Raw genomic sequence first — 27,353 nt, 5'->3', positions numbered from 1 at the left:
AGAAACGTGTGCTTGTATCCTACATGTAAGGAGGCTGGAGGTTGTCACTCCTGTACTCAAAACAAACAAAAGCAGAACAGGGGCGCCTGGGTGGCTCAGTGGGTTAAGCCACTGCCTTCGGCTCAGGTCATGGTCTGGGGGTCCTGGGATCAAGTCCCACATCGGGCTCTCTGCTCAGCAGGGAGCCTGCTTCTCTCTCTCTCTCTCTCTGCCAGCCTCTCTACCTACTTGTGATCTCTCTCTGTCAAATAAATAAATAAAATATTTATTTAAAAAAAGGCAGAACAAATTAAAAGCCAGCAAGTCCTCTTCCATCCATGATAGAATTGAGATCAGAGGCAAGCTTCTATTGCCAACATTGGAGAAAAACACACAAGCAGATACAGAGAATCACAGGTTACCAGAGCAGAAACCTCTGTGGGCAGTTCCAGGTAAGAAAATCTGAACTCTAATAGATGCATTGTTGGAGGCTCAGTGTGAACAAATTGGAGAGGTAAAAACCCAAGGGAAGACAGATTTTAGAGGCGTCCCCTCACTTTTATTAGTTTTACCCCCAGGAGCACTACTAGGTTCTCGTAGAGAAGATTTAAGAAAAATCCTCTCTGACTTCCGGTTTTCCAGTGGGAGGAGGAAACATTATGCCAGAACACTCTGTACTTAATAAAGCCTGCCATCAAATGAAACTGTTGTCCAGAACCTAAACACCTGGGGTTTTACTGGAGCCTAAATGCCCCAGAGGGAGGTTAAATACTGAGCTCCAGCCCATTCTGGCCATCCTGCCTCACCTAAGGGGAAAGATTGAAATGCACTTGAGAAGGCCACAGCCCAGGGACAGAGGCTCAGGAAAGGACTGTAGCATGCTTCACCTCCCCCACACCTCATCACGTCCTCAGGGCTCTTGTATAGAAATGGGCACACAACAGAAACTTGTGGTGAGGACCAGCTTGAACAGATGCAATAAGAAACGCTGGGGAGGAAAAACCAGAAGGAATACTGAGATACTGTTTCCTCTACTTAACAAGCTTTTCTTCTTCCCCATCCCCCACTCCTCACCCACCATACCACCTTCACGTACCTCAATTCTATCCACTCTCCAGCTTTCTCCTCTTGAATGAAGTATTCCCAAGGGCTCTAGCGCACAGTGCTCCCTCCTGCATTTGTGGTCTTTACCATGAAAGTAACTTAGATCCCCCACTCAAATACTAGCAGATTTTTTTTTTTTTCTGGTGGGTCCTTATCACCCCATTGCCACACTTTTCTTGAGAACAGAAGTATGAAGTATATGTAGCATGTAGCATCTTGCTTCATATCCACCTGTTGGGTCAACAGTTGTCTGTGGACCCTCAGCTACCAACAGGCATGTGGTAAGTGCTGTATGAGAGATACGAAGATTAAACAGGTAAGACATGTCTTACTTTATTGCTGTGCTTTTGTGCTTCACAAATATTGGGGGGGGGGGGGGTTTTGCTTTTGTTTTTTGAAAATTAAGGGGTTGTGGCAACCTACATCAAGAAAGTCTGTTGGTGCCATTTTTCCAACAGCATTTGCTCACTCTGTGTCTTTGTGTCACACTTTGGTCATTCTTACAATGTTTCAGACTTTTTCATTATTATTATATTTGTTATGGTGATCAGTGATTATTGATGTTACTATTGTCATTGTTTAGTGGCACCACAGTTGTTCCCATATAAGATGGTGAACTTTCCTGACAAACGTTATATGTGTTCTGTCTGCTCCACTGACCAGCTATTCCCCTACGTCTCCTTCTCCTCAGGCACCTCTATTCCCTGAGACACAACAATATTGAAATTAGGCCAATTAATAACCCTAAAATGGCCTCTAAGTGTTCCAATGAAAGGGAAAGTCACACATTTCTCACTTTAAACCAAAAGCTAGAAATTATTAATAGTAAGGAACGCATGTTGAAAGCCAAGACAGCTGAAAGCTAGGCCTCTTGTGTCAAATGGTTAGCCAAGTTGTGAATGCAAAGAAGTTCTTGAAGGAAAATTAAAAGTGTGGCTCCAGTGAATACACAAATGATAAGAAAGAGAACAGTCTTATTGCTGATATAGAGGAAGTTTTTACTGATCTGGATAAAATATCAAATCAACCACAATGTTCCCTTAAGCCAAAGTCTAATTCAGAAGAAGGCCCTAATCCTCTTCAATTCTATGAAGGCCGAGAAAAGGGTTGGAAGCTAGAAGAGGCCAATTCACGAGGTTTAAGGAAAGAAACCATCTCCACAACATTAGAGTGTAAGGCAAAGCATAATTGCTGATGTAGGATCTGCAGCAAGTTATTCCAGAATGTCTGCCTAAGATCATTAATGAGGGTAGCTGTACTAAATGACAGATTGTCAATGAGAAGTCAACGCCTGGCTTCAAAGCCTCAAAGGACAGGCTGGCTCTCTTGTTAGGGGCTAATGCAGTTGGGGACTTTAATTTGAAACCAGTGTTCATTTACCATTCTGAAAACAGGAGAGCCCTTAAGAACTATGCTAAATCTATTCTGCCTATGCTCTAAATAAATGGAACAACAAAACCTGGGTGATAGCATATCTGTTTGCAACACGGTTTCCTGAACATTTGAAGCCCACTGTCAAGACCAACTGCTCAGAAAAAAAAAACATTTCCTTCAAAATATTGCTGTTAATTTACAGTATACCTGGTTACCCAAGAGCTCTGATGGAAGTGTACAATGGAGTTAATGTTGTTGTCATAACTGCTAACATAATATCCAATATGCAGCTCACGGATCAAGGTATAATTTTGATTTTATAGTCTTCTTATTTAAGAAATAACTTTCATAAGGCTATAGCTGCCATAGACAATAATTCTTTGATGGATCTGGGCAAAGATCCATTGAAAAACCTTCTGGAAATTGAAAACCTTCTGGAAATCATTCACAATTGTAGATGGATGAAGTAGAGTCAGTATAGATAGATATAGAAAGATATAGAAGTAGGTATAGATATAGATAGATATAGTAATGCTACATAGCCATAAAAAGAATGAAATCTTGCCATTTGGAAAAACATGGATGGACCTAAAGGGTATAATTCTAAGTGAAATAAGTTAGTCAGAGAAAGACAAATACCATACAATTTCATTCATACATGGAATTTAAGAAACAAAACAAATGAGGAAAATAAAAAAGAGACAAGTGGAGCCTAAAGTGTGACTTGAATTGTTGCAATCTCACGATAAAACTTGATTGGATGAGTTACTTCTGATTGATGAGCAGAGGAAGTGGTTTCTTGAAATGGAATCTACTCCTGAAGAAGATACTGTGAGGTCTGTGGAAGTGACAACAAGGGATTTAGAATATTACATAAACTTTGTGAATAAGATAGCACCAGAGTTTGAGAGGATTGACTCTAATTTGGAAGTTCTGTGGGTAAAATGCTATCACATGGCGTTGCATGCTACAGCAAAATCATTCACGAAAGGAAGAATCAATCAGTGTGTCAAACTTCACTGTTGTTTCATTTTAGGAAACTGCCACACAGCCACCCCAACCTTCAGCAACCGGATCAGTCAGCAGCCATCAACACTGAGCAAGACCCTCCACCACCAAAAAGATTACAGCTCACCGAAAGCTCAGATGATGGTTGGTGTTTTTTAGCAAGAAAGTATTTTTAAACTCAGGTATGTACATTAACTTTTTAGACACCATGTTGTTACAACTTAATAGACTGCAGTATAGTGTAAATGTAAATTTCATATACAGTGGGAAACCAAAAAAAAAATTCATTTGACTTACTTTATTGTAAGATTTGCTTTACTGTGGTATCCTGGAACCAAACCTGCAATATGTCCAAGGGATGCCTGTGTCCCTTGATTCTGTCCTCCAAGAATGTAACTGTTGATCAGTTTGGGCTGGGAGGGATGGGGGCTGGTTAGTGGATGAGTTGTCTCTTTTTGCATAGATGAAAAAGATGGTGCATTTGCAGGAACTACCCCAAGGGGGAACAGACTTTCACAAAGCTTCTCTCAAGCACAGCCTTCAGGACAAGGTCTGGGTGTAGTGGGTATTGCTCTCAACACCATTTGCCCAAGAGCTGTTCACAAATTTTAGATATTTCCATGCTGATCTGCTCTGATTGATTGCACTTGAGCAAAAGAGAGGGAAAACCCCTCAAATCTTTGACCCTTATAGGAAGTGTGATTCCACCACCAAAACACTATTTGGCAAATGGTTGCACCAAGTTTGAGTCTGCTCTGAATTACCTTAACCAGAAGATACCCTCACTCTAGTGCAGTTTCCTTTCTTTAGGGAAAGACATCCTGGTACAGTGAAGTAAAGTTGGTGCTTTGTGGTAGCAAGCCTGTCCCTTATTAGCCAAAATAACTTCTCCAAACCCAATTCCTCATCCCTATATTGGAGCAATAATGCACACCTTGCACATTTATTATAAGAATTAGAGATGATGCATGCAAAGCACCAAGGACAGTACCTGACAGTACCTGAATCCTCATTATTAAGGTAGAAGGATCCTACCTGGTCAATAGACTCCTTCCACTAAAATTGCAAGAATAAACTCCTATAAAATGGAGTGTTTGTCCTCTTGATATGGGGCTTAAATTTTGTCTCCCCTTTTCAGTGTAATATCAAAAAATATCATCATCCTGATAAATTAATTTCTCTAACATAAAAACACCCCAAATTTTAGATGTAGGGATCCACCCAGTCTCAAAGACTGCTTTGTCTGAGTAAGAGAACTCAGAAAAGTAGAGAGATCATATATTTTATAAAACTGTCTAGATCTTTTCAGCCAGATCTCGTGGTCACCTTAAGAGTATTCTATGATTATTCCTGCAGTTCAGAATAAAAAGTGAATGGAATGTTTGTGCTAAAAGCTTCTGTAAGTTTGTAGTTTATTTTTGCATCAGTCTGGCAGAGAAGGATATTTGTTTTCCAGCTTGAAAGCTGATCTTTATCTTCCTTGGCCCTGGTTCTGCCATTCTTCAGGAAATTTAGACCTGCTGTTGTAAAGCAAGCCATTCAATGTGGGTAAAAGTGCTGCCTGCAGCTTCTCCTGGTTGTAAGGATCAAGGTAGCTCCAACTTTAATGATCTGATATAGAACTGAAGATCCTTCAAGTAACTCCTGGAAATTGAGTTCTGTAAGTTCCATTGGATTCGGATCAGTCGACACAGAACTCCCCCAGTCATGCCCAAATGGAGTTGGAACCACCAGTGGTCTCTAAGCATTTGCCTCCCACTTGCACTCAATCTCACATATTCCAGAGTTGCTCTGAGCCAGAGTAGAACAGGCTTCTCACTGCCTTGATCTACTCATTGCCCTACGCCCTATGCCCTAAGCGTGGATCAAACCCAGCTATGCAGATATCTTGGTACCTTTATCCAGGGGATAGAGGAACTGGCAGGGAACCAATCCCTCAGTGAAATGCCGGAGCTCTTATGTAAGAAACCTGTTTAACTTGCTCATGTTGGAGTAGAGGTTTCATAATGTTGTATCATTCCCCTGGTATAAGTAACTTGTGAGTTAGTAGTTTCGCAAAGTGAAATCAGAATATGCAGAAGACATGGTTTTAGATCTGCAAAAGTAATTTTTTGGATTTCTGATCAACATGCTGTGGAGCACTGTCTTTAAGTGGGTGCTGTCTTGCCTATATGAGTGGCTGTAAGTGGCTGTCCTCGGCTGTCCTCAGACTAGTCTACATTTCTCCATGGGCAGTTTGACCAGAAGACCCTAACTGCTCAAATCTGCTCTGTTGTTGTTTTTCCTAACAACCTTGTCATAGGGATATGAAGTAACCCCCAAGCTCTTTGGATTAATTGGATTATTGAATTGATAATAACTAACAATAGTAATCAACATTGATTGAGAACTAAATAGCATCAGGCACTGTTCTAAGTTCTTTAATGTATATGCTCATTCAGCCTGGAAACCACTCTTCAGACAGTTATTATTACTACTCTGGTTTTTAAGATGAAGAAACTGAAGCATGAAGTCATACATCCAAAATCATGCAGCTGTAAAATGGTCAGCTAGGAGTTGAACCAAAGAAGATTATATTCAGTCTCTCAACTGCTACGCCATACTGTCTGTCCTAGAGTTGTTATGGACCTAATCAGGTCTTAGTTAGGGATCTAACCCCACTTCTTGGTATTTTTGTAAGATCAACAGCATAGCCAATCACCTAGTCATCCTAGTCAGAAACGTGAGAGTGATCCTTGATTCCACTCTTTTCTTCTCTCTCTCTCTCTCTCTCTCTCTCTCTCCCTGCTTCATACCCAGTAAATTATCAAGCTCCATAATGCCAAGTTATGAGTCCCCATAAAGTCTCAAATTATTATAATCCATCATACAGTCTGCTTTCTGATTACTTCTTGTGTATCTATAAAGGAAATCTGTGATTTAGGAGCTATACCTGAACTCCTTTCTGTCTTTTTTTTTTTTTTTTTTTTTTTTTTTTGACAGACAGAGATCACAAGTAGGCAGAGAGGCAGGCAGAGAGAGAGGGAAGCAGGCTCCCTGCTGAGCAGAGAGCCCGGTGTGGGGCTCAATCCCAGGATTCTGGGATCATGACCTGAGCAAAGCCGAAAGCAGAGGCTTTAACCCACTGAGCCACCCAGGCGCCCCTGAACTCCTTTCTGTCTTGAAGAAATTGTCATTGTGTGAGTCTTGATGAGGATCCATTTACTTGTCCTCTTGGCTCTTTGGAAGTGAGGGCTTGGGTACTAGACCTGGGTTTGGCCAGTTAGCTGCTCCTGCCTCAAATTGAGTCTGAAAAATACAAAGAAGTGGGGAAGGCTTAGGACTGCAGTGGTAGTGGCAGCCAGGACCCAGAACAGACGGTAGTGGTGCCAGTGTTTGCATTATAAACAGATTCTGCTTATCTGAGCTGCCCAGCCACCATTTCTACTTATTTCCTAAATCCAGCTCTCTGGACTTCTCATGAACTGTAGAAGCTACCAAATATCCAACTAATATAGCCTTTCTTTTTTCAAATTAACCAGAGATAGATTCTGTTTTTTGCAACCGGCAGCCTATGGCATGCAGGAGAGGAGTTGCTGATAGTAACCAAATTACTCACTATGTGTGGTCACCAAGCATCAGGTCTCCACTGAAGCCATGGCTCTGGGGACACTGAATTGCTGTCACCATAAAATCGTTTGAAGGACATGAGAACTTTGAGGATGATGACATTCTTTCCTTAGGGATTGAAACTGGGGACTTTCTATGACTATGCGAAAAGAAATTCTTATTCCTTGCAACTATAGAACAGAGGGAGCTGAAAAGTAAAATCATAACGTAATCCTGCAAATTGCCAAATAACCTTGCCCATTGAATTCACACACAGCTTTGCCAGATCATTTGTGTGAAATTTAGGGCATTGAGTCTCATTTCTATATCCATAACACTTACCAAAGAACCTGGCCCTCACCCAATAAACCCTTGTGAAATGAATGAATAAGCCATCAAATGAAAAGTCAAAGAGCTCTGTTAACATTCTTCTTTTAAACTAGAAAAGAAGTGATAGGGCAATGACTCCTGTGATCACACAGTTTATATTTTTGCCCTCAGTGGCATTAAAAATTAGTGACTCTATTAATCCCATCACAGTTATCTCCAAGACAGAAAACTATGGGATATACATTTTGTTTGTTTGTTTGTTTGTTTGTTTGTTTGTTTTTATGTTCTGTTAGTCACCATGCAGTACATCATTAGTTTTTGAAGTAGTGTTCCATGATTCATTGTTTGCATATAACACACAGTGCTTCATGCAATATGTGCCCTCCTTAATAAGGGGGTATACATTTTACGATAGCCTGAGAGCAGACCTGCTGCAGCTGTCTCCTCTTTGGGAATTGTAAGCATTCAGTAAACTATCTTAGAATAATTTGGTATAGACTTAAGAAATGGAAGTGTGGGGGTTGATATATTTCAGAAGACAGTGAGGTCTTCCTATGGTGACATTTAGAGGTTTGCACAGTAAACCCCAGAGAGAGTGGCAGTGGAGTCATGAGTCCTTTAGAGTACATGTCCTCTGGGAACCAAATGGGCAGAGTAGCAGAAGGAAGGCAAATTAAAGAGCAAACCCTCTCTTTCTTTTTGGTGATGGGAAAATAAGCCCAATCTTTTCACCAGACGCTCTTTCTGGTTTCCAGTAGGTGATGAGAGATTTTGTGGCACCTTTTGGAACTTAAGTATCTGGACAGGCACAGAATGGTCTTATTCTGTGAACGCTGGTCTTATTCTGTGAATGCTGGTAAGAATCTCAGACTTCCTGACTCTCCCAGTTTGCTGTAGTATGCTCCAAACCCCTCACACTGTCAAAGTCCCTGTCCTATCTTGATCTGCAAGTCTTACCATCTTATTCAGAGCACACTTACTAGGTGCCTTCTGTGACAAGCCTGGACTTGAATATCAGACTGGCCATTCCTGGCTGTGTGATCATAGGAAAATTACTCAACTTTTCTGTTCCCCTGGTTCAGCATCTATAAAATGGGTTTAATGAGTGAGAATTAAATATGACCATTTATGAAAAGTCTGTAGCATAGGGCCTAGCTCACTATTTTTATTTTTGATACTGGTAATTTGGGTCTACACCTCCCAGGACCAGCTACTACTCATTGACTTGATTAACTTCCCTTTTTGTTCTCCCACACCCATGCCTCTCAGACCTATACATGCAGGAAAGATGTGGGACTCTAAAGTTTGTGATAGTATATATGCTGTCAGGCTGGTAGATAGCAGAAGCCTCCCACAATTCAGCCCCATGGCCCAGACTCTTTCCAGCAAACTGCACCTATTTTTCCTAAAAAAAAAGGAAAATGATAAGGTCTGTTCTTGATATAGGTCAACTCTCACCCGAACTGACTGATCTCTGCCTTTCTTTAGTGCTTATTCTGCTAATTCTTTTCAAAGATAGCTTTTCCTTTCAACATCTCTCCTAAGGACAGTGAAGCCTGTGAACAATTGTGTTTCCTCTTTGCTGTGGCTGTTGGAAAGAAGAAGACCCTCTCTGGCAAAGAGTCAGAACGTGGGGACTATCTGCCTTTTGCTTCAAGATCTTACACTTACCTGGTTTCTAATTGAATCAGCTGTTCCACTTCTTAAAATTTATCTTATAGAAATACACATAAAACTATTTTTTAAATGTATGTTTCATTAGGGCACAGTGAATAGCAAAAAATAAGAAACTACCTGAATGTCAATAAGGATAACTTAAATAATTAGACTAGGTATACAATGAATTAGTAACCAGCCATTAAAATAATGCATTTGGCATACATTCACTGACATGGAAGGATATCCAAGATATATTAAGATTATTTAAAAGTTGCATGGCTGATCTTTAAAATTGTAGTCATTATTGGGAATGGAGGAAATCTTAAGATAGACTCCAAACCAGCAACAGTGGTTTCTCAACACAACACACTTAAAAAAGGGAGAAGGGAAACTTTTCACCTTTTACTTTAATTCTGTGGCATCTGAATTTTTACAATAAGTATTACTTTTGCAGTAATTCCCAAAAAATCTAAGACTCCACAACCTTTCTTTCACCTTTTACACTATGTAATTTTATTATGTCTAAATTCTCATTATAAATGTTTATTGCTTTTGGAATAATTTTAATAGTCTTAAGACCTCCCACTTATATTTCAACAGAATGTCTGTTCCTCACTTCCAACAGCCCTACCTCCAGACAGGAGGTTAGTTTTCAAAAGCCTTGCAGCAGGAGGATTTATCCTGTGAGAAACTTGTGGGGCAACGAGAAGACACATTTTGAATGAATGACTATAGGTCAACAAATCCTCATCCTACTTAGTGGACAATCACTTGTGCATTTATCCAAAAATATTTACTGAGGATTTACTTATTCTAGGCACTATTCTAGGAACCAGGGGTATATGCTCAAGACACAATGTCCTGCCTCCGTAGAGCATTGTTTCTAGTAAAAGTGTCCCTAATTAAAGAATATTATTTCTCTTGCTCTGCTCCTCTTGTATGTGGGGTAGATTTTGAAACTGGTCTTTCAAAATTAGCCTTCTGAAGCCAATCAGATATCAAAGATATTGTTGGCCATAAATATTGTGTCAATAATTTTTGGTGCCAGACATAGTGGAAATATTTTGTGGTATACTCAATAGAGGAACATGGAAATCATCCCAATTATAAAATGTTCTAAAATAAGAGTATTTGAAGGAATTTTAATGATATTTCTATCAAGAGTCCATGTTGCTATTTATAAACTTTTTCCTTCCTTCCTTCCTTCCTTCCTTCCTTCCTTCCTTCATTCATTCACTCAGCAAATTGCCATGAGCATCTGCTGTATTCAAGATGGTTTGGTGAAGGAAATAAAGACAAAGACAAGCTCCTTGATCATGAAGTATTTATGCTCAAGAGCAGTAAGTTGATATATGCAAACATTAGCTAGATGTGTTCAAGTTCTTCTTCAAGGTTTTATTTTTTTTTTAATTTTTAAAAATTTTTTATTTATTTTCAGCATAACAGTATTCATTGTTTTTGTACAACACCCAGTGCTCCATGCAATCCATGCCCTCTCTAATACCCACCACCTGGTTCTCCCAATCCCCCAACCCCCCACCACTTAAAACCCCTCAGATTGTTTTTCAGAGTCTATAGTCTCTCATGGTTCACCTCCCCTTCCAATTTCCCCCAGCTCCCTTCTCCTAACTCCCCATGTCACCATGCTATTTGTTATGCTCCACAAATAAGTGAAACTATATGATAATTGATTCTCTGTTTGACTTATTTCACTCAGCATAATCTCCTCCAGCCCTGTCCATGTTCCTACAAAAGTTGGGTATTCATCCTTTCTGATGGAGGTATAATACTCCATAGTATATATGGACTACATCTTCCTTATCCATTCATCCGTTGAAGAGCATCTTGGTTCTTTCCACAGTTTGGCAACCGTGGCCATTGCTGCTATAAACATTGGGGTACAGATGGCCCTTCTTTTCACTACATCTGTATCTTTGGGGTAAATACCCAGGAGTGCAATTGCAGGGTCATAGGGAAGTTCTATTTTTAATTTCTTGAGGAATCTCCACACTGTTCTCCAAAGAGGCTGCACAAACTTGCATTCCCACCAACAGTGGAAGAGGGTTCCCCTTTCTCCACATCCCCTCCAACACATGTTGCTTCCTGTCTTGCTAATTTTGGCCATTCTAACTGGTGTTAGGTGATATCTCAATGCGGTTTTAATTTGAATCTCCCTGATGGCTAGTGATGATGAACACTTTTTCATGTGTCTGATAGCCATTTGTATATCTTTATTGGAGAAGTGTCTGTTCATATCTTCTGCCAATTTTTTGATATGATTATCTGTTTTGTGTGTGTTGAGTTTGAGGAGTTCTTTATAGATCCTGGATATCAACCTTTTGTCTGTACTGTCATTTGCAAATATCTTCTCCCATTCCGTGTATTGCCTCTTTGTTTTGTTGACTGTTTCCTTTGCTGTACAGAAGCTTTTGATTTTGATTTATCTATCAATTAATGGGGAGGGGCAGAGAGAGAGGGAGAAAGAGCATCTCAAGCAGATTCCCTGCTGAGCACAGAGCATGATACAAGGTTTGATCTCACAACCCTGAGATCATAACCTGAGCTGAAATCAAGAGTTGGAAGCCTAATTGACTGAGCCCCTCAAGAGTTCATATTTTTACAGCAGTCTGAATCCTCAACCCATCTGACCATGTGAAATCCTATTGTTTAAGTGTTCCCTTCCCAAACCCATGCTCCTCCGGGAAACTTCAAGGAAAGCACACATATCCTCCAACTTTAGTTGTAGCCTCCACGCACAACACAATGCTGTATTCTCTCCAGGCCAATTTTTCCACCAGAATTCCCAGTACAATGCTGAATAGCAATGGTAAAAATGGATATCATTACCTTGTCCTGATTTTAGGGGGCAAGCATTCAGTCTTTTGCCATTAAGTATGATGGTTTGCAGGTTGAGAGAGTTATCTTATAGTATCTACTTTGTTGAAAGTTTTATTAAGAATGGATTTTTAATTTTTCCAAATGTTTGTTTTCCATTATTCTAATAAGCATGGTTTTTGATTTCAGTGTGTTAAATAGTGAGTTATACTAATTTTTAAAATTAATTTTACATTTCTTTTTTTAATTATGTTCAATTAGCTAACATATAGTTCATTATTAGTTTTTGAGGTAGTATTCAATGATTCATTAGTTGCATATAACATCCAGTGTTCATCACATCATGTGCCTTCCTTAAAACCCATCACCCAGTTACCCCATTCCCCCAACCCCCACCCCTCTCCTTTCTGTAACACTCAGTTTGTTTCTCAGAGTCCAGAGTCTCTCACAGTTTGTCTCTGTCTCTGGTTTCTTCCTGGTCTCACATTTCTGAGATAAACCTTACTGTTCATATTTTTATTATTATTTATAAATTTTAGTTTAGAACTGTTGCATATATTTTCTTGGCAGATATTGGGCTGCACTGTTCTTTACTTGTAATGTCTTTATCTGATTTTATTATGAGGAAAATGCTTATATAATGAGTCTTATACAATGAGTTGAAAATTATCTCTCCTCTTCACTTTTCTGGAAGAGCTTATACACAATTGATATTAATTCTTCATTAAATGCTTGGTATGGTTCATGAGTAGAGCCATGTAACCCTGAAATTTTCTTTCTTGGAATATTGTAACATATGTAGGGATATTCAAGTTTTTAATTTCTTCTTTTTTTTATTTTTTATTTGTTTTTTAAAATTTCTTTTCCAGAATTCCAGAATTTAAATTTCTGTTCCACACCCAGTGCTCCATGCAATACTTGCCCTCCATAATACCCACCAGAAGACTCACCCAACCTCCCACGCCCCTCCCCTTCAAAACTCTCAGTTGTTCCTCAGAGTCCACAGTCTCTTAAGTAAGTTTTGGTAGTTGGTATCTATCAAAAAATATACCAATTTCATCTAAATTCTCAAGTGGATTAACATAATTAGTTATGATCCCTTTTTATCTTTTTATTAACTGTAAGATGTGTAGTTATGTTACCACTTTCGCACTGGTAATTTGTGTCTTCTCATTTTTTTTTCTAATCAGCCTAGAAATTTATCAGTTTTATTGATCTTCTCTAAGAACATCCTTTTGGTTTCATTAATCTTCTCTATTTTTTTCTGTTTTCTAAATCGTTGGTTAGCACTCTAATCTTTTTTATTTCCTTTCTTCTATTTAGTTGAGGTTTAATTTGCGCCTCTTCTAATTTCTTAAAATGAAAGCTGAAGTCAGTAATTTGATTCCTTTCTTCTTTTCTTTTTTTAATATTTTGATTTTTAATGGAAGTATAATTGACATGCAATGCTATATTAATTTCAGGTATATAACATACTGATTCTACATTACCATACATTAAGAAATGTTCAGCATGGGGTGCCTGGGTGGCTCAGTGGGTTAAAGCCTCTGCCTTCGGCTCAGGTCATGATCCCACAGTCCTGGGATCGAGCCCCACATCGCACTCTCTTCTCAGCAGGGAGCCTGCTTCCCCTCCTCTCTCTCTGCCTGTCTCTTTGCCTACTTGTGATCTCTGTCTGTCAAATAAATAAATAAAATAAAATAAAAATAAATGCTTATCATGATAAGTGAGGTTATGATCTGTTACCATATGACTTTATTACAATATTATTAACTATATTCTCTATGCTCTACTTTTCATGCCTGTGACTGCCTTCTATCTGGAAGTTTGTACCTCTTAATCCCCTTTACTTATTTTGCCCAACTTGCCACATCCCTCACTTATAGTACTACCAGTTTGTCCCCATTATTTAGGAGTCTATTTCTGGTTTTCTGTTTTAGTGATTTGTTTTATTTTTTAGATTCCACATGTAAGTGAAATCATATTCAGCTTTCTCTCTCTGACTTACTTTGCTTAGAATAATACCTTCTAGGTCCATTCATGTTGTTGCAAATGGCAAAATTTCTTTCGTTTTGTGGCTAACATTCCATTGTGTGTGTGTGTGTGTGTGTGTGTGTGTGTGTGTGTGTGCGCGTGTGTGTGTGTGCGTACCAGATGTTCTTTAGCCATTCATCTATCAGTGGACATGTAGGTGACTTCCATATCTTGGCTATTGTAAATAATGCTGCAATAAACATAGGAGTATATAAGTCTTTTATTTATTTATTTATTTTAGAGAAAGAGAGAGAGAGAACACAGGGGGTGGGTAGAGGGAATGGAAGAGAATCTCAAGCAGACTCCCCACTGAGCATGGAACCCAACAGGGGACTCAATCTCATGGCCCTGAGACCATGACCTGAGCTAAAACCAAGAGTCTGAGTTCAACCAACTGAGACACTCAAGTGCACCATAAATCTTTTTAAATTAGTGTTTTCATTTTTTTTTAATTACCAGATCATGTGTTATTTCCACTTCTAATTTTTTGAGGAAACTCCATACTACTTTCCACAGTGGCTGTACCAATTTACATTCCCATCAACAGTGTACAGGCTCACTTTTTCTCCACATCCCTGCCAACACTTTCTTCTTGTCTTTTAGAGAACAGCTATTCTGAACAGCATGGTATCTCATTGGAGTTTGATTTGCATTTCCCTGATGATTAATGAGGTTGAACATTTTTTCATATGTCCCTTAGCCATCTGTACATAGTCTTTGAAAAAATATCAGGTCCTTTGTCCATTTTTAAATTATTCTTTCAGTGTTGAGTTGTGTGAGTTCTTTATATATTTTAGAAATTAACCCCTTATCAGATGAATCATTTGAAAATACCTTATCTCTTTCAGTAGGCTGACTTTTCATTTTATTGATGACTTCTTTCTCTATGAAAAATATTTTTAGGTTGATGTAGTCTCATTATTTATTTTTGTTTTCATTGCCCTTGTCTAAGGAGACACATCCAAATATAAATATAAATATATATGTGTATTTCCAAATTAGCTAGGCTGATATAGCTAAGACTGATATCCAAGAATTTACTGCTTATATTTTCTTTTAGGAGTTTTGTTGTTTCAAGTGTTACACTTTGGTATGCCATCCATTTTTTATTTTATTTTTGTACATAGGGTAAGAAAGTGATCAGGTTCATTCTTTTACATGTAGCTGCCTGGTTTTCTGGCACCATTTATTGAAGATATTGTTTCTTCCCCATTGAATATTCCTGGCTGTTTCATTACAGATTAATTGGGTTTATTTGTGGGCTCTATGTCTTATTTTATTGATCTATGACTCTACTTTTGTACCAGTACTGTACTGTTTTGATTATTATAACTCTGTAGTATAAATTGAAAACTGGGATTGTGATCCTCTAGCTCTGTTCTTTCTGAAGGTTTCTTTGGTTATTTGGGGCCTTTCATGATTCTGTACAAATTTTAGGATTTTTTTTGTTCTAGTTCTGTAAATACTGTTGGTATTTTGATATACATTGCTTTGAACTTATATATTGCTTTGTGTAGTACGAACATTTTAACAATATTAATTCTTCCAATCCATGAGCATGATATATCTTTTCATTTATTTGTGTTGTGCTCAGTTTCTTTCATCACTATCTTTTAGTTATAAATAAATTTATTTATTTATATATAGAGTATATATATTTATATATATACTCTATTTATAGAGTATATATTTATATATAGAGTATAGGTCTACTATTCTATAGTATATTTATATTTAGAGTATAGGTCTTTCACCTCCTTGGTTAAATTTATTCCTAGGTATTTTATATTTTGTGATGCAATTGTAAATGGGATTGTTTTCTTTATTTCTCCTTCTGCTACTTCCTTATTAGAGTATAGAATGCAAGCAATTTCTGTATTATTTTGTACTCTGAAACTTTACTGTATTCACTTATTACTTGTAATAGTCTTTTGGTGGAGTCTTTAGGGTTTTCTACACAATAGTATCTTGTTTTCTGTAATTAGAGACAGTCTTACCCCTTCCATACCAATCTGGATGCCTTTTATTTCTCTTTCTTGTGTGATTGCTATGGCAAGGACTTCTAATCCAATGTTAAATATAAGTGGCAAGAGTGGACATCCTTGTCTTGCTCCTGATATTAGGTGAAAAGCTTTCAGCTGAAAAAAGAAAAAATCTTTCAGCTGAAAGCTTATCACCATTGAGTATGATATTAGTTATCAGTTTGTCATATATGGCTTTTATTATGTTGAGGTATGTTCCCTTTAAACCCACTCTGGTGAGAGTTTTTATCATGAATTGATGTTGAATTTTATAAAATGATTTTTCTGCATCTATTGAGATTATCCTGTGGTTTTTGTCCTTCATTATGTTAATGTAGTATAAAATTGTTAATTTGTTGCTATTAAACTGTCCTTGCATCTCTGGAATAAATCCCGCTGGATTGTGGTGAATGATCCTTTTAACGTATTGTTGAATTTGGTTTGCCAACATTTTTTTTTATTATAATTTTTTATTTTTTATAAACATATATTTTTATCCCCAGGGGTACAGGTCTGTGAATGGCTAGGTTTACACACTTCACAGCATTCACCAAAGCACATACCCTCCCCAATGTCCATAACCCCACCCCTCTTCTCCCACCACCTCTCCCCCCAGCAACCCTCCGTTTTGTAAGATTAAGAGTCACTTATAGTTTGTCTCCCTCCCAATCCCATCTTGTTTCATTGATTCTTCTCCAACCCACTTAAGCCCCCATGTTGCATCACCACTTCCTCATATCAGGGAAATCATATGATAGTTGTCTTTCTCTCCTTGACTTATTTCGCTAAGCATGATACGCTTTAGTTCCATCCATGTTGTCGCATATGGCAAGATTTCGTTTCTTTTGATGGCTGCATAGTATTCCATCGTGTATATATACCACATCTTCTTGATCCATTCATCTGTTGATGGAAATCTAGGTTCTTTCCATAGTTTGGCTATTGTGGACATTGCTGCTATAAACATTCGGGTGCACGTGCCCCGTTGGATCACTACGTTTGTATCTTTATGGTAAATACCCAGTAGTGCAATTGCTGGGTCATAGGGCAGTTCTATTTTCAACATTTTGAGGAACCTCCATGCTGTTTTCAAGAGTGGTTGCACCAGCTTGCATTCCCACCAACAGTGCAGGAGGGTTCCCCTTTCTCCCCATCCTCACCAGCATTTGTCATTTCCTGACTTGTTGATTCTAGCCATTCTGACTGGTGTGAGGTGATATCTCACTGTGGTTTTGATTTGTATTTCCCTGATGCCAAGTAATATGGAGCACTTTTTCATGTGTCTGTTGGCCATCTGGATGTCTTCTTTGCAGAAATGTCTGTTCATGTCCTCTGCCCATTTCTTGATTGGATTATTTGTTCTTTGGGTGTTGAGTTTGCTAAGTTCTTTATAGATTTTGGACACTAGTCCTTTATCTGACATGTCGTTTGCAAATATCTTCTCCCATTCTTTCAGTTGTCTTTTGATTTTGCTAACTGTTTCCTTTGCTGTGCAAAAGCTTTTGATCTTGATGAAATCCCAATAGTTCATTTTTTCCCTTGCTTCCCATGCCTTTGGCGATGTTCCTAGGAAGACGTTGCTGCGGCTGAGGTCGAAGAGGTTGCTGCCTGTGTTCTCCTCAAGATTTTGATGGATTCCTTTCACACATTGAGGTCCTTCATCCATTTTGAGTCTATTTCTGTGTGTGGTGTAAGGAAATGGTCCAATTTCATTTTTCTGCATGTGGCTGTCCAATTTTCCCAGCACCATTTATTGAAGAGGCTGTCTTTTTTCCATTGGACATTCTTTCCTGCTTTGTCGAAGATGAGTTGACCATAGAGTTGAGGGTCTATTTCTGGGCTCTCTATTCTGTTCCATTGATCTATGTGTCTGTTTTTGTGCCAGTACCATGCTGTCTTGATGATGACAGCTTTGTAATAGAGCTTGAAGTCCGGAATTGTGATGCCACCAATGTTGGCTTTCTTTTTCAATATTCCTTTGGCTATTCGAGGTCTTTTCTGGTTCCATATAAATTTTAGCATTATTTGTTCCATTTCTTTGAAAAAGATGGATGGTACTTTGATAGGAATTGCATTAAATGTGTAGATTGCTTTAGGTAGCATAGACATTTTCACAATATTTATTCTTCCAATCCAGGAGCATGGAACATTTTTCCATTTCTTTGTGTCTTCCTCAATTTCTTTCATGAGTACTTTATAGTTTTCTGAGTATAGATTCTTAGCCTCTTTGGTTAGGTTTATTCCTAGGTATCTTATGGTTTGGAGTGCAATTGTAAATGGGATTGACTCCTTAATTTCTCTTTCTTCTGTCTTCTTGTTGGTGTAGAGAAATGCAACTGATTTCTGTGCATTGATTTTATATCCTGACACTTTACTGAATTCCTGTACAAGTTTTAGCAGTTTTGGAGTGGAGGCTTTTGGATTTTCCACATATAGTATTATATCATCTGTGAAGAGTGATAGTTTGACTTCTTCTTTGCCGATTTGGATGCCTTTAATTTCATTTTGTTGTCTGATTGCTGAGGCTAGGACTTCTAGTACTATGTTGAATAACAGAGGTGATAATGGACATCCCTGCCGTGTTCCTGACCTTAGCGGAAAAGCTTTCAGTTTTTCTCCATTGAGAATGATATTTGCGGTGGGTTTTTCATAGATGGCTTTGATGATATTGAGGTATGTGCCCTCTATCCCTACACTTTGAAGAGTTTTGATCAGGAAGGGATGCTGTACTTTGTCAAATGCTTTTTCCGCATCTATTGAGAGTATCATATGGTTCTTGTTCTTTCTTTTATTGATGTGTTGTATCACATTGACTGATTTGCGGATGCTGAACCAACCTTACAGCCCTGGAATAAATCCCACTTGGTCGAGGTGAATAATCCTTTTAATGTACTGTTGAATCCTATTGGCTAGTATTTTGGTGAGAATTTTCGTATCTGTGTTCATCAGGAATATTGGTCTATAGCTCTCTTTTTTGATGGGATCCTTATCTGGTTTGGGGATCAAAGTGATGCTGGCCTCATAAAATGAGTTTGGAAATTTTCCTTCCATTTCTATTTTTTTGAATAGCTTCAGGAGAATAGGAATTAGTTCTTCTTTGAATGTTTGGTAGAATTCCCCCGGGAAGCCGTCTGGCCCTGGGCTTTTGTTTGTTTGGAGATTTTTAATGACTGTTTCAATCTCCTTACTGGTTATGGGTCTGTTCAGGCTTTCTATTTCCTCCTGGTTCAGTTGTGGTAGTTTATATGTTTCTAGGAATGCATCCATTTCTTCGAGATTGTCAAATTTGTTGACGTAGAGTTGCTCATAATATCTTCTTATAATAGTTTGTATTTCTTTGGTGTTGTGATCTCTCCTCTTTCATTCATGATTTTATTTATTTGGGTCCTTTCTCTTTTCTTTTTGATAAGTCTGGCCAGGGGTTTATCAATTTTATTAATTCTTTCAAAGAACCAGCTCCTAGTTTCGTTGATTTGTCCTATTGTTTTTTTTTTTTTTTTTTTTTTTTTTTTTTTTTTTTGGTTTCTATTTCAATGATTTCTGCTCTGATTTCTCTTCTCCTTGCTGGGCTTAGGGTTTCTTTCTTGTTCTTTCTCCAGCTCCTTTAGGTGTAGGGTTAGATTGTGTACCCGAGACCTTTCTTGTTTCTTGAGAAAGGCTTGTACCGCTATATATTTTCCTCTCAGGACTGCCTTTGTTGTGTCCCACAGATTTTGAACCATTGTATTTTCATTATCATTTGTTTCCATGATTTTTTTCAATTCTTCTTTAATTTCCCAGTTGACCCATTCATTCTTTAGAAGGATGCTGTTTAGTCTCCATGTATTTGGCTTCTTTCCAAACTTCCTCTTGTGGTTGAGTTCTAGCTTCAGAGCGTTGTGCTCTGAAAATATGCAGGGGATGATCCCAATCTTTTGATACCGGTTGAGTCCTGATTTAGGACCAAAGATGTGATCTATTCTGGAGAATGTTCCATGTGCACTAGAGAAGAATGTGTATTCTGTTGCTTTGGGATGAAATGTTCTGAATATATCTGTGATGTCCATCTGGTCCAGTGTGTCGTTTAAGGCCTTTATTTCCTTGATGATCATTTGCTTGGATGATCTGTCCCTTTCAGTAAGGGGAGTGTTAAAGTCCCCTACTATTATTGTATTATTGTTGATGTGTTTCTTTGATTTTGTTATTAATTGGTTTATATAGTTGGCTGCTCCCACGTTGGGGGCATAGATATTTAAAATTGTTAGATCTTCTTGTTGGACAGACCCTTTGAGTATGATATAGTGTCCTTCCTCATCTCTTATTATAGTCTTTGGCTTAAAATCTAATTGATCTGATATAAGGATTGCCCCTTCTGCTTTCTTCTGATGTCCATTAGCATGGTAAAATGTTTTCCACCCCCTCACTTTAAATCTGGAGGTGTCTTCAGGCTTCAAATGAGTTTCTTGGAGGCAACATATAGATGGGTTTTGTTTTTGTATCCATTCTGATACCCTGTGTCTTTTGACAGGGGCATTTAGCCCATTAATATTCAGGGTAACTATTGAGAGATATGAATTTAGTACCATTGTATTGCCTGTAAGGTGACTGTTACTGTATATGGTCTCTGTTCCTTTCTGATCTACCACTTATAGGCTCTCTCTTTGCTTAGAGGACCCCTATCAATATTTCCTGTAGAGCTGGTTTGGTGTTTGCAAATTCTTTCAGTTTTTGTTTGTCCTGGAAGCTTTGAATCTCTCCTTCTATTTTCAATGATAGCCTAGCTGGATATAGTATTCTTGGCTGCATGTTTTTCTCATTTAGTGCTCTGAAAATATCATGCCAGCTCTTTCTGGCCTGCCAGGTCTCTGTGGATAAGTCAGCTGCCAATCTAATATTTTTATCATTGTATGTTACAGACTTCTTTTCCCGGGCTGCTTTCAGGATTTTCTTTGTCACTGAGACTTGTAAGTTTTACTATTAGGTGACGGGGTGTGGGCCTATTCTTATTGATTTTGAGGGGCGTTCTCTGAACCTCCTGAATTTTGATGCTCGTTCCCTTTGCCATATTGGGGAAATTCTCCCCAGTAATTCTCTCCAGTATACCTTCTGCTCCCCTCTCTCTTTCTTCTTCTTCTGGAATCCCAATTATTCTAATATTGTTTCGTTATGGTGTCACTTATCTTCGAATTCTCCCCTCGTGGTCCAGTAGCTGTTTGTCCCTCTTTTGCTCAGCTTCTTTATTCTCTGTCATTTGGTCTTCTGTATCACTAATTCTTTCTTCTGCCTCATTTATCCTAGCAGTGAGAGCCTCCATTTTTGATTGCACCTCATTAATAGCTTTTTTGATTTCAACTTGGTTAGATTTTAGTTCTTTTATTTCTCCAGAAAGTGGTTTGCCAACATTTTTAAGGATTTTTGCATCTCTTTATATCAGGGATAATGGTTGGTATTATCTTTTTTAAATAATGTATTTGTCTGATTTTGGTATCAAGACATTGCTGGCCTTGTAAAATGACTTTGGAAATGTTCCTTCCTCTTCTATTCCTTAGAATAGTTCAAGAAGAAATGTATTAACTCTTACTTAAATATTTGTTGGAATTCATCTGTGAATCCATTTGATCCTAGACTTTTTTTTTTTTTTTAGATTTTATTTATTTATTTGACAGAGAGAAATCACAAGTAGATGGAGAGGCAGGCAGAGAGAGAGAGAGGGAAGCAGGCTCCCTGCTGAGCAGAAAGCCTGATGCGGGACTCAATCCCAGGACCCTGAAATCATGACCTGAGCCGAAGGCAGCGGCTTAACCCACTGAGCCACCCAGGCACCCCTGATCCTAGACTTTTGCTTGTTAAAAGTTTTTTTGATTACTGGTTCAATTTTTTTACTAGGAATTTGTCTGTTTAGATTTTCTATTTCTTCATGACTTGGTCTTGAAAGATCATATGTTTCTAGGATTTTATCAATTTCTTCTACGTTGTCCAGTTTGTTGGCGTATATTTTTTTCTGGAATCTTTTATAAGCTTTTGAATTTCTGTGGTGTCATTGGAAGTTATTTTCTTTCATTTTTAATTTACTTAACTTGAATCCTTTCCCTCCTTTCTCTCTCTTCCTTCCTTCCTCTCTCTCTCCCCCTTTTTCGATGAGCCCTGCTAAAGTTTATTTATCTTTTCAAATAAAAGGTTTTAGTTTTATTGATCTTTTCTATTGTTTTTTAGTCTCCTTTTTACTTATTCAAGTCTGTTCTTTAGTATTTCCTTCCTTCTACCAACTTTGGGCTTTACTTGTTCTTTTTTTTTTTTTAAGTTCCTTTAGGTATAAGATTATATTAGTTAGATTTTTCTTATTTCTTGAGATGGGCCTATATCACTATAAACTTCCCTGTGAGAACACCTTTGGGATGCCTGGGTGACTCAGCCAATTAAGTGCCTACCTTCTACTCAGATCATGATCACAGGGTCCTGAGATGGAACTTTGCTTCAGGCTCATTGCTTAATAGGGAGCCTGTTTTTCCCTCTCCCTCTCTCTCTGCCTACCACTTCCACTGCTTATGCTCTCCTCTCTCTCTCTGTCAAATAAATGAAATCTTAAAAAAAAAAAGAAAAGGTTTTTTCTATACCCCAATGATTTTTAACAATTGTGTTTCCATTCTCATTTATCTTAAGATATGTTTTGATTTCATCTTTGATGAAATTGACCCATTAATTGTTTAGTAGCATGTTGTTTAGCCTGCACATGTTTATGGGTTTTTTCCAATTTTTTTCTTGTAATTGATTTTTAGTTTCTTACAGTTGTGTTTGAAAAAGATGCTTAATGAGATTTGTCTTCTTAAATTTATTGGGACTTCTTTTGTGGCCTAATATGGGACCTACCCTAGAGAATGTTTTATGTGCTTTTGTAAAGAATGTGTATTCTGGGTGCATGGGTGGCTCAGTGGGTTAAGCCGCTGCCTTCGGCTCAGGTCATGATCTCAGGGTCCTGGGATGGAGTCCCACATTGGGCTCTCTGCTCAGTGGGGAGCCTGCTTCTCTCTGTCTCTCTCTCTCTTTCTCTCTCTGCCTGCCTCTCCGTCTACTTGTGATCTCTCTCTGTCAAATAAATAATAAAAAAAATAACATCTTTTAAAAAAAAGAATGTGTATTCTGCTGTTTTTGGATAGAATGTTCTGTGTATATCTTTAATTTCCATCTGGTCTAATATGTTGTTCACAGCCACCATTTATATTCTGTCTAGATGATTGTTGTAAGTTGGGTGTCCTCTACTATTACTGTATTACTGTCAATTTCTCCCTTCATGTGTGTTAACATTTTCTCTATTTAGGCACTCCTATATTGGGTACATAGATTTTTAACAGTATCATATCCTCTTGATGGGATGATTCTCTTATCTTTATGCAATGCCCTTTTCTGTCTCTTGTTACAGTATTTGTTTAAAAGTATGTTTTGTTCAGCATAAGTGTTGCCATCTGTCCCAGTTTTGTTCTGTTTGTTTGTTTGTTGCTTCTATTTGCATGGAATATCTAATTATATTCCTTCACTTTCAGTCTGTATGTGTCTTTAGGTCTGAAGTGAGTCTCTTGTAGACAGCATATAGTGGGGTCTTTGTTTTTATCCATTCAGTCACCCCATGTCTTCAAGAAGCATTTAGTACATTAACCCTTAAAGTAATCAATGACCTTTCACAAAGATGGAACCAAAGGCAAAGAAGGAAGCTCCTGTCCCTCCCAAAGCTGAAGCCAAGATTTGAAAGCTTGAAGCAAAGATTTTGGAGGCCAATAAAATGATGCCCTTAGGCAGCCACAGTCACACAAAAAAATCATCAGCTCACTTACCTTTCAATGGCCCAAGACACTATGTCTCTAAAGGCAGCCCAAATATACTGGAAAGAGCACCCCCCAGGAGAAACAAGCTTGACCACTATGCCATCGTCAAGTTCCCCCTGACTACCAAGGCAGCCATGAAGAAAATAAAAGACAATACACTTTGGTCCATTATGGATGTCAGGACCAACAAGTACCAAATCTAGCATCTGTGAAGAAGCTCTATGGCATTGATGTAGCCAAGATCAACACCCTGATCAGGCCTGATGGAGAGAAGGCATTTGTTTGCTTGGCCACATCATTGCCGGGCATATGATGCTTTTGATGTTGCCAAGAAAATTGGGATCATCTAAATCAAGTGCTACTGGCTAAATTTAAATATAAATTTTCCACCATAAAAAATAATAAAGTAATTATTGATAGGTATGTACCTATGCTATTTTATTGTTTTCTTGTTTTTGTAGTTCTTCTATGTTGCTTTTTTCTCTTGCTCTCTTTTTTTGTGATTTGATGACTTCTTTAGTGTTATGCTTGGCTTTCTCTCTCTCTCTCTCTCTCTCTCTCTCTCTCTCTCTCGGTACAAGAATGTTCACAGCAGCTTTATTTGTAATAGCCAAAAACTGGAACTAATTCAAATGTCAATCAACAAGTGACTGGCTATACAGATTATAACATATCCCTAAAATGGAACATCACTCAAGAATACAATGGGATGAACTGCTGATACAGGCAACAACAGGGATGGATCTCAAAATACATATGCTGAGTTAAAAAGCCAGGCAAGACAAAGAAGACATTATTCTGTGATTCTATTTATATGAAAGTCTAAAAAATACAAAGTAATATAGAGTGACAAAAAGCAAATCAGAGTCCCTAGAGATGCAGGGAAGGATTATAAATGGGCATGAGAAAACTTTGGGGATGATAAGTGTGCTCATTATCTTGATTGTGGTAGGATATCACTGTGTATACTTGTCAACAATGATAAAACTGCACATTAAAATTGTGCACATCATTGAGATTCATTAGTTCAACCTCAATAAAGTTCTTTCTTTAAAAACTGCACACTGGAATTATTTTTAATCTTTACACACTACTCTATGAAAAGACCATTACTATGGGTTGAATTCTGTCCCCTAAAAAAATATGTTGATGTCCTAACCCCTGGTTCCATGTGAAGACACAGACACATATGGAGAAGATATCCATGTCATAAAGAGGCAGAGACTGGAACTATACATATACAAGCCAAAGAGTAAATGTCACCAGCAAATGCCAGAAGCTAGAGGAGGCAAGGAAGGATTCTCCCCTTCAGGTTTGAGAGGAAGCATGGTCCTGCTGACACAATGATTTCTCACTTCTAGTCTTCAGAACTGTAATACAGTAAATTTGCTGTACTTTTCATTAGTTTTTATCTATCTCCTATAGGTTTTTGGTTTGTGGCTACCATGAGGTTCTTATATAACATCCCATCTATATAATACTATTTTAAGTTAGTTATTCCTTGAGTTTGAATGCATTCTTTAAGCTCTATATTTTTATTTCCCTCCACATTTTATGTAATTGATATCATATTTTATACCTTTTAATTTTGTGTATCCCTTAGCTAATTATTGTAGATATAATTGATTTTACTATTCTTGTCTTTAATCTTCACACTTTATAGCAGCAATGTCCACAATAGCCAAACTATACTTTTGCTTTTATCAGTGATATTTTTCCTTTTATAATTTTCTCACTTTTATCTATGGCCTTTTCTTTTCTGTGTAATGAATTTCCTTTGATATTATTTGTACGGCTCTTTAGTGGTGATGAACTTCTTTAACTTTTGTTTGGGCAACTCTTTATCTCTCTTTCTATTCTGAATGATAGCCTTGATGAGTAAAATATTCTTGCTTCTAGGTTTTTCCTTCAGCACTCTAAATATATCATGCCACTCTCTTCTGGCCTGCAAGGTTTCTCCTGGACAATCAGCTGATAGCCTCATGGAGTTTAAATAAATAACTGTAAATAACTAGTTGCTTTTCTTTTGCTGCTTTTAAGATTCTTTCTTTATCTTTAATCTTTGCCATTTCAATTATTATGTATCTTCTTGTGGACTCCTTTGAGTTTATCTTTTTGGGGTTTTCTGTGCTTCCTGAACCTGGATATCGGTTTCCTTCCCCACTTTAGGGAAGTTTCCAGCTATTATTTCTTCAAGTACGTTTTCTGCCCTTTTTTTTTTTTTTTCCCCCTTCTGGACTTGTTTGATGCAGGTGAAATTTAAGCCCCAAATCAATTAGATTAATCAAGAGATACATTGCCTTTGGAGCCTGATCTATTTAGTTAAGCTCCAAACAAGGAATCTAGAAGTCACAAAGATGTGTATCTGTTCACCTTGAAGAAGACAAAATCTCCATGAGTTCTACAGCTGCAAGGAAATTAATTCTGCCATCAGTCAAATAAATGAACTTGAAAAAAGATCTAAGCTTCAGGTAAGACTTCAGCCCTGGCCAACACCTTGATTACAGATTTGTGAGACCCTGAGCAGAGAACCCAAATGAGCTTTCCCAGACTTCTGACCCACAGCATCATGAGACAATTAATGGGTGTTGTGGCATGCCAGAAAGCTTGTGGTAATTTTCTATGAAGCAATTGAAAATTCATATATTTGGTAGTGGTCTATTGTATCCCAGATATTATTAATTTTAACTTGTTTAATTTTAATTCCTGTAAATATTCTTGACCCTGTCCTTTTAGAATTGGTAACAATTTGATCCTTTTAAGGGATGCTTTTAAAGCTTTCTTGGGCAGAATCAGAGCAGTGTTTAGTCTGAAACTAATTTTTTCCTGACTACTGAGACAAACATCTTACCTGATTCTTGATAAATGAGATTTCCCAATCTATTGGGAACAGGAACTTTTCTAGACACTGTGCTATCTCCAGATATTATTCCTTCTAATTCCTTTTGGATTAGTTTCTTTTCTCCAACTTCAGCTAGTTTCAGGCATATGCAGTCACTGATCAGTATTCAGCTGAAGACTTAAGGGTACCCAGTGCCAATCTCCAGAATGTGCTCATATTTCTCTCATTCTTTGTCTCTCTGTCTCTCTTCCCCCTCCCTCTCACTCACCCTCCCCCCCAAACCTTCAAACTCTAGCTGCCTTCATAGCTCTACTATCCAGCTCTGAGTCTTCAACTTAGGAAGTAACTGGGTTCTCTCTGCCTTCCCCTTCTTTGCACTATCACCTGAAACTCTCTGGATAGTTAACTGAGGTAAAGGTAGGACTTGCTTTGTTTGCTTTGTTTATTTCCCATCTCTTAGAGATCACTGTTTTTTATGTCTTGACATCCATTGACTTTATGATTGTGTACTTTTCCTAGTTTTCTAATTGTTTCAGACAGGAAGGCATATCCTGTTCTATTACTCCATCTTACCAAAATTTGCTATGCTTATTTGTGTTATTATTTTAGTAATTGCTCTTACATTCCTAACTTTTTGTAATTCACTTATGTTAAATATACCACTCAACAGAAATTCTGAAGCCATTTTTCCATATGTCCCTATGATTTATATTATAATTATTATATATAATGCCTCTATGTTTATTATAAATTACATAACACCATATTTTTTTTAAATTTTTA

Source organism: Mustela nivalis (assembly GCF_964662115.1).
Source record: "Mustela nivalis genome assembly, chromosome: 12".
Classification (NCBI taxonomy): Eukaryota; Metazoa; Chordata; class Mammalia; order Carnivora; family Mustelidae; genus Mustela; species Mustela nivalis.
This window is presented reverse-complemented; position numbering follows the sequence as displayed.